This window comes from Garra rufa, chromosome 25 (assembly GCF_049309525.1).
Source record: "Garra rufa chromosome 25, GarRuf1.0, whole genome shotgun sequence".
Lineage (NCBI taxonomy): Eukaryota > Metazoa > Chordata > Actinopteri > Cypriniformes > Cyprinidae > Garra > Garra rufa.
This window is the reverse complement of record NC_133385.1, coordinates 35,869,581-35,877,834: the sequence shown is the minus strand read 5'-3', so window position 1 is coordinate 35,877,834 and position 8,254 is coordinate 35,869,581.

The following is an 8,254-nucleotide window of genomic DNA, read 5'->3' as shown; positions in this document are numbered from 1 at the left end:
TTAAAAGTTTGAGGTCAGTAAAATTTTATTATTTCTTTTTCTTTTTTCTTTTTTGAAAGAAATTAATACTTTTTTCACCAAGGATGTGTTAAATTAATAAAAAGTGATAGCAAAGACTTATATTGTTAGAAAAGATTGATATTTTAAATAAATGCTGTTTTTTTAACCTTTTATTTATCAAGAATTCCGAAAAAAGAATCACAGGTTTAAAAAAAGTGTATATAGACACTTAAATGCATGTTATTTGTTTAAAATGTTTCAATTTATATGGAATGTAATTATCTGAACTCTAGATTTAAATCGTGTCATTTGGTTAAAGTTGACTGCAGAATGTACTGACATGCATTTAAAGCTAAAATATACTTTGATGTAATTTTTGTTGAAAGTTGTGCTCTGTTTCATGTATTTACATATATGTGCAATTACGCATCTTTCAGGGCATCTTTCAGGGCCCAGATCCCAGGGCCAAAACAAACTGTCTAAGCTCACCAATTCTCATTTTTTTTTACATACACTGCTGCTCAAAAGTTTGGGATCAGTAAGATATTTAAAACATTTTTAAAACAATTCTTAATGCTCATCAAGGCTTTTATTTGATCAAAAATACAGAGAAAAAAATAATATTGTGGAATATTATTTCAATTTAAAATAACTGTGTTCTATGTGAATATATTTTAAAATGTAATTTGTTTCTGTGATACAAAACTGTGGTCCAGGGTCACATTTTATTTATTAACCTTTATACATTTTGAAACCTAAACAGCAGTGAAAAGCTAAATGCAAGTGAACTGTTTCAGACATTTAAAAACCTATTCAAAAAGCCTACTGACTTTGTGACAATGAAACAAGAAGTACTAAAATGCTAACTTGTTTAAATGCTAACCCCATTAGATTATCAAGTGTTTTGCTTAGCAACATGCCAACGCCAAACTCTCTTGAACTTAAATGAGTCAAGTCTCCAGTGTTATTTGAGCTAGGAGGTCTATTTGTATGACACAGAGTTTCTTCCTGTTTAGATTTATAAAATCCCTCTCATGAGGGTCTATTTCAGTTAGGATGCTGCATTAGAAGGTTTGTATATAGTTAACAGCAAAGCAGCTCAGTCAGATCTTTTCCATCTTGCAGATGAGAACAAACCCTCAGCATTCATAAATCATAAATATGAAGGTGTACCTTTTTCACCCTCTCATCTCAGAAAACTGTTTAAGTCTCACCACATTTACGCTTCAACACTGTGATTTTTTTTTTTTTGTGAACAGACAAAAGGCCAACAAAAAGATGTAAAGAGCCTTCCTTATCCTAAAACTTAAGCATGAATTTAATCCTTTTATGCCACAGTAGCTCAATCCTCCGCTGCTATTGGCTGAGAGCTGCGGAGAGGTGCATGTCCGCCCCGAGGCGGCTGGAGCGGTGCCTGTTTGTTAAACTAATAATTGCCGTGTCATTACACTATAATTAGACACAATGATCATTGGGCTGCCTGTGCGTATACCAGACACACGAATTAACATGAATTAAATACCTCATCATTGCAATTATTAATGTTGAACAAGAGCGCTCAGCTCCTGCATGAAGATGCCTGAAGGTGTAAACCACCATGACCATGTTTTCATATATTAACACTGGTTTCTCTCTTTATTAGATTGTGTGCTCTTGAAAACGTTGAATTAATAAGGATCAATGAAAAGCAGTGATATATCCACATAGCATTACTGTTTGTCAGTGCTGTAGGAAAGAATGTTCATACAAGAAAAATAGAAATAGAAAATTACATTTAGAATAAGGTTGGCTTAACCATGCAAACTGCTACGATTTTCAAACTGCAAAAATTACCACACATTTTCCAGCCCGGTCTCATTGTTTGTACGTAGGTAGAATGTAATGTTTAAAAGAATAAAACATACATTTTTGTACGTTTTTATTGATGCTGAAACATACAGTGCCCTCCACTAATATTGGCACCTTTGGTAAAAATGAGCAAAAGTGGATGTGAAAGTAAATCTGCATTATTTATCCTTTTGATCTTTCATTCAAAAAATTCACAAAATTCTAACGTCTCATTGAAGTAAATCAATAGAACCTAGGGGTGAAATCTCATTATGAAATAAATGTTTTTCTCTAGTTCATGCTGGCCACTGTTATTGGCACCCAATTATTGCAACGTCATTTTCCCAAGATAACAGTTCTGAGTTTTCTCCAACAATGTCAAATGAGTTTGGAGAACACCTGACAAGAGATCAGAGACCATTGCTTCAAACAGAATCTCTCTAGATTCTCCAGAATCTCTCTCTTCCCAGCTTCATGTTGGTGCTTCTTCTCTTCAGTTTCTATACAGGGTTCAGGTCAGGGAACTGGGACGGCCATAGAAGCTTCATTCTGTGCTCAGTAAAACAACTTTTGGATCATCATCCTGCTGGTGCAAGATGCAGCCATGGCCCATTATAAGATTTCCAACAAAGGCAGTCAGGTTTTGATTTTTTTTCTGCTGGTATTTGATAGAATCCATGAAGCCATGTGTCTAAACAAGATGTCCAGGACCTCCGGCAGAAAAATAGGTCCACAACATTAAAGACCCAGCAGTATTTTTAACCGTGGGCATGGGGTACTTTTTAATCCCTGTCTGCACCAAAACCATCTGGAGGGTTAGCTGCCAAAAAGCTCATTTTTAGTTTCATCTGACCAGAGAAACCAGTCCTGTTTGACGTCCCAATCATGTCTGACAAGTGAATATGCTGGAGTTTGTTTTTGGGTGAGCCAGGAGGATTTTTTCTTGAAACTCTCTGGAACAACATTGTGATGTTGGGGCTGTTTGATCATTTTATTTTAGGCTTTCTGACTCCAAGACTCAACAATTCTCTGCAATTCTCCAACTGTGATCCTTGGAGAGTCTTTGGCCACTCAAACTCTCCTCCTTATCGTGCATTAGGGTGATATAGACACACATCTTCTTCTAGGCAGATTTGTTGATCTTTAGTTGATTGGATCTTCTTAATTATTGCCCTGATGGTGGGAATGGGGATTTTCAATGCTTTAGCTCTTTTCTTACAGCCACTTTCTATTTTTTGAAGCTCAACAAACTTGTTCTGCACATCAGAACTACATTCTTTGGTTTTACTTCTTGTGATGGATGATTAAGGGAATTTGGCTTTTGTGTTCCTCATATTTATAATCATGTGGAACAGAAAGTCATGACTGTACAATTTTATACTCATAGCCACCCTGGTGTGCTAAATTTTTTTTAATATTAATGGGAATATACTTTAGAGATATTTTATTTAGACAAATTTTTAGGGGTGCCAATAATTGTGGCCAACATGAACTAGAGAAAAACATGTATTTCATAATGAGATATCCCCCCCATTTTCCATCGTTTTACTTCAATGAAAGGTTAGAATTTTGTGAATTTTTCAAATGAAAGATCTTTTTTCAAGATTATTTTCACAGTCACTTTTGCTCATATTTACTAAGGGTGCCAATATTAGTGGAGGGCACTGTACAATTTAGACATATTTTGCTGTTTAAAGTGTAAAAATGGCTACGCATTTTTAGCTAAAATTTTTAAAAAATATTTACAGATCTTTTAAATCATTAAGATATTTGTATCAATGCATTTTAATCATTTTATTGATAAGCAAATTAGATTATACTACTAAAACTACCCATTTTATAGCAAATAAAATAAATAAAAAAGACAAAAATAAAAAGATACAAAACGTAATTGACCGAAATATGCAGGAAAAATGACCATTTTAGTAAAAATATAGCATTAATAAGATATTTTTTATAGTCACTGATCCCACTTCTTCCTCTAAACCTAACCATAACTATATCTGTACAGTACAAAGAAAATCATGATAGACAGATCATGAGGAGTCAAAAGGAGTACCAAAAGTAAACCAAATGCTGGTGGAATGCAATAGTTTTGTATGAGCTGCAGTTATTAATAACTGAAAATATTATTCACATTATTAATACATATATATTACACCTCACCAGAAACACAGCATGTCGCAATCTGTGACAATGCAAGCAAGAGCCGAAGAATGTTTTTTGCCATAAACCTGTCGTAAAGCTTTTTGAAGTACAGGTATCGCTGCTTATGATCACTACTCAGGATGGAGATGAAGATTGCTGAATAAAGGCTTGAGTTTGGTTCTGTTCCTCGTAGTCGTATAGATTCCAAAGATTTGGATTACAGTGCACAAATAAAATTGATTATTTATTATGTTGCGGTTTTGGTGTATTTTATGGTTCTATTGTCAGATCATGTCGAAGAAAGCACGTTTCGTGTCTTGTGTCCCAAAAAGTAAATATTGCATGATGTTATTCATTTTAAGTTTTTTTTTTGCTTGTTTAGCATCGAAGCAACACAGAATGAAATGTCAGTTCATATTAACTATATGAGTAAGCTTAATTTTATTAATAATAATGGTATTGATAAGACTGAATATAATAAAAAAGTTAACTTCAATATTTATAAGGATTTATAACTCATAATTAGGATTTGTAAGTCTGTAAAGTTGTTAATTCGTAAATAATTTGTTAAATAACTTTAGATGTCGTCAATACGTCAGTATTGCACATTAAAATGCTGTAAATGTACCCGTATTATAGCTTTAGTGCCTGTGAAAATGTAAGTAAATGTACGTTTTGTAGAATTCTCATGATATTTTTTTATCAAACTGTGAAAAATATGAAAAAAATTCTAATGGTGTGTGCACCTTAAAAGAGAATGTAATTATTTGAATGAGTAAATTACATAGAAAGTCAATAGAAAGATGAAAATTTGCGCTGAATGGTATGAACTGGGCGACACGATTGCCACAAGCATGTGATATTTGCGTTAATCGCATCTTCTGCACAAGTTGAAAAGTTTTAACATGAGTGGGAAATTTACATGAAGCGTTGTCGCCATTCCAGTCAGTGAAGAGCTTATTGTCACGTTCAGTTCAACACATCCAGTTGTATCAGAAAATGGAGAAAAACATTATTATGTTTCTTTTTCATACAAGTGAAGCGAAAAACATTAAGCGAGTAGATGTAGAGCGAGTAGACTCGATTAGGGATAATCAAATTTAGGGGTCCTTGGCATTAAAAAGTTTGACACCTATATTAGCGTATTGTGGGTGGTCACCAAGGCACTAGAGGTATTCTGAATGTTTTTTAGTATGTTGCTATGTTGTTTCTAGCATAGTATTAGTGGTTGCTTACTAAGTCAAAAGAGCCCACCCAAAAGTCTCTGTGATATTCTGGTCCCTAGATATGACCCGGGTCCCTCATCCACCATAGGAATGCTTGCACTGCTAACAAACTTGATATTACAAAAACGACTCTTAGAGAGCGTACTTACCCCCTGGAAATCCAATGAGGTCATTGAAGACAACAGTGATTGAAGACAACATGGATCAAACATTGTCCTCATGCAAATGAAATACTGTACAATGGACTCTAAGCAAGCTTCCTTTACATTCTAGTCAAGAGAGCTAATGAGATCTAATCTAAGAACTACTCTAAAGAGAATACCTACTCAACTAATCCATTCTACCTTCATCAACACATCACAAGGGTAAAGTTGACCAGCCCAAGAGGAGCGGAGCATTGTTGTGAAGCTCAGGCTAAGGGAAGGACCAAATCTAGGTACATAGATTAACATCCACAGAGGGGATTATGGACACCTACTCTCATTTCAAAGCCTTGCGTTTTTGAAGTTTTGGGGGTGGTTGGCTCTAAGCTGAGAAATTGTGAGTCTAAAGGCTAAACTCTCATTTGATTCCTCAGGGATCTCTTCTCAGCTTAATCCCCAGATCCTGGTCTCATCTTCCCTTGTTATTCGATCACCCTAAGATCAGTGTCCAACCTGGCTACGGACACCCCCTTCTCACCCCCCCCCCCCCCCTTCATTAATTTCTCTTAAGAAGATTAGCAAGCCCTTGGATGTTATTGTTTGCAAATCTGGTTTCCCTGGTGTCATATTCTAGTAAACAGCGGCATTGCGATAGATGCATCTAGGCGTCTCTACTCATACAAGCATATCATTCATCTAAACATCCCCAAACTTGCTGTCTTTTTCACTTCCTTTTCATGGCTGTCAACACTGACTTGTCAAAATTAACAATGCAAGCTACTTATAAAAAGCGGCTAACCGTATTGAAGCTATTTGAAAAAAATAAAAAAATAAATAAATTATTTCCAAAAGACTGGTTCAGTTAAATGAACTCTGCTCATTTTCAACACTGTCACATAACATTTCATAAATATTATGTTTTGGCAATTTGGTGGCAAATTTGTATGAATTCGTACAATCTCATTCACAAGTTTTCATACATCCTACTTAAGCCTCATGGAGGGTTAGGTTTAGTTTTTTTACTTTTATCACAAAATGTATATTTTTGAGTCAAGTCTGAAGTCTTTAACCTGGAGTCTGAGTCAAGTCTAAAGTTTTTAACTTGGAGTCAGAGTCAAGTCTGAAGTCTTTAACCTGGAGTCTGAGTCAAGTCTGAAGTTTTTAACCTGGAGTCTGAGTCAAGTCTGAAGTCTTTAATTTGGAGTCAGAGTCAAGTCTGAAGTCTTTAACCTGGAGTCCGAGTCAAGTCTGAAGTTTTTAACCTAGAGTCCGAGTCAAGTCTGAAGTCTTTAATTTGGAGTCAGAGTCAAGTCTGAAGTCTTTAACCTGGAGTCTGAGTCAAGTCTGAAGTTTTTAACTTGGAGTCTGAGTCAAGTCTGAAGTCTTTAATTTGGAGTCAGAGTCAAGTCTGAAGTCTTTAACCTGGAATCTGAGTCAAGTCTGAAGTCTTTAACCTGGAATCTGAGTCAAGTCTGAAGTCCTTAACTTGGAGTCCGAGTCAAATCTGACGTCTTTAACTTGGAGCTCCAGTCAAGTCTGAAGTCTTTAACTTGGAGCCCCATTCAAGTCTGAAGTCTTTAACCTGGAGTCCGAGTCAAGTCTGAAGTCTTTAACTTGGAGCTCCAGTCAAGTCTGAAGTCTTTAACCTGGAGTCTGAGTCAAGTCTGAAGTCTTTCACCTGGAGCCCCATTCAAGTCTGAAGTCTTTAACTTGGAGTCCGAGTCAAGTCTTAAGTCTTTAACCTGGAGCTCCAGTCAAATCTGACGTCTTTAACTTGGAGCTTCAGTCAAGTCTGAAGTCTTTAACTTGGAGCTCCATTCAAGTCTGAAGTCTTTAACTTGGAGTCCGAGTCAAGTCTTAAGTCTTTAACCTGGAGTCTGAGTCAAGTCTGAAGTCTTTCGCCTGAAGTCCGAGTCGAGTATGAAGTCTTTCACCTGGAGTCCGAGACGAGTCTGAAATTTTTCACTTGGAGTCCGAGTCAAGTCTGAAGTCTTAAACCTGGAGTCCGAGACGAGTCTGAAATTTTTCACCTGGAGTCCGAGTCAAGTCTGAAGTCTTTAACTTGGAATCTGAGTCAAGTCTGAAGTCTTTAACCTGGAATCTGAGTCAAGTCTGAAGTCCTTAACTTGGAGTCCGAGTCAAATCTGACGTCTTTAACTTGGAGCTCCAGTCAAGTCTGAAGTCTTTAACTTGGAGCCCCATTCAAGTCTGAAGTCTTTAACCTGGAGTCCGAGTCAAGTCTGAAGTCTTTCACCTGGAGCCCCATTCAAGTCTGAAGTCTTTAACTTGGAGTCCGAGTCAAGTCTTAAGTCTTTAACCTGGAGCTCCAGTCAAATCTGACGTCTTTAACTTGGAGCTTCAGTCAAGTCTGAAGTCTTTAACTTGGAGCCCCATTCAAGTCTGAAGTCTTTAACTTGGAGTCCGAGTCAAGTCTTAAGTCTTTAACCTGGAGTCTGAGTCAAGTCTGAAGTCTTTCGCCTGAAGTCCGAGTCGAGTATGAAGTCTTTCACCTGGAGTCCGAGACGAGTCTGAAATTTTTCACCTGGAGTCCGAGTCAAGTCTGAAGTCTTAAACCTGGAGTCCGAGACGAGTCTGAAATTTTTCACCTGGAGTCCGAGTCAAGTCTGAAGTCTTTAACTTGGAGTCCGAGTCAAGTCTTAAGTCTTTAACCTGGAGTCTGAGTCAAGTCTGAAGTCTTTCGTCTGAAGTCCGAGTCGAGTATGAAGTCTTTCACCTGGAGTCCGAGACGAGTCTGAAATTTTTCACCTGGAGTCCGAGTCAAGTCTGAAGTCTTAAACCTGGAGTCAGAGTCAAGTCTGAAGTCTTTCGCCTGAAGTCCGAGTCGAGTATGAAGTCTTTCACCTGGAGTCCGAGATGAGTCTAAAATTTTTCACCTGGAGTCCGAGTCAA